Genomic DNA, 313 nt, shown 5'->3' on the forward strand with positions numbered 1-313 from the left:
CCTGCAGAAGCCACCGACCCTGTCAGAGGGAGCACCAGCCCTACTGACAGCATCATTGTTGGCCATTGGGGGGGCACCAGCCCTGTTGGGCGGGGGGGGAAGGGAAGCACATGCACCCCCTACCAGTCGCTTATGCTCTCAGAGTAATACAGGCATGTCGCATCTTACGCGGGGGTTACGTTCTAAAGGCAGTGCGTAAAGGTGAAAATCATGTAAAGTGAAATTGCATATTACCGTGCCAGCGATGACTGCCTCTGCCTCCAAAACCTCCTGCTGCCGTCTCCGAGCCATGCTTAGAGCTGTGCCGGCCGGC

At 57.5% G+C, this 313-nt stretch overlaps 1 protein-coding gene across 9 annotated transcripts in view; it reads right to left on the reverse strand.

Annotated features, from left to right (window-relative positions):
- Positions 1 to 313, reverse strand: part of LOC102373662 (probable 2-ketogluconate reductase) — a 13,883-nt gene that overhangs the window by 8,497 nt on the left and 5,073 nt on the right. The gene's annotated exons all lie outside the window — the stretch shown is intronic.

The sequence above is a fragment of the Alligator sinensis genome, unplaced genomic scaffold (assembly GCF_000455745.1).
Source record: "Alligator sinensis unplaced genomic scaffold, ASM45574v1 scaffold969_2, whole genome shotgun sequence".
NCBI lineage: Eukaryota > Metazoa > Chordata > Crocodylia > Alligatoridae > Alligator > Alligator sinensis.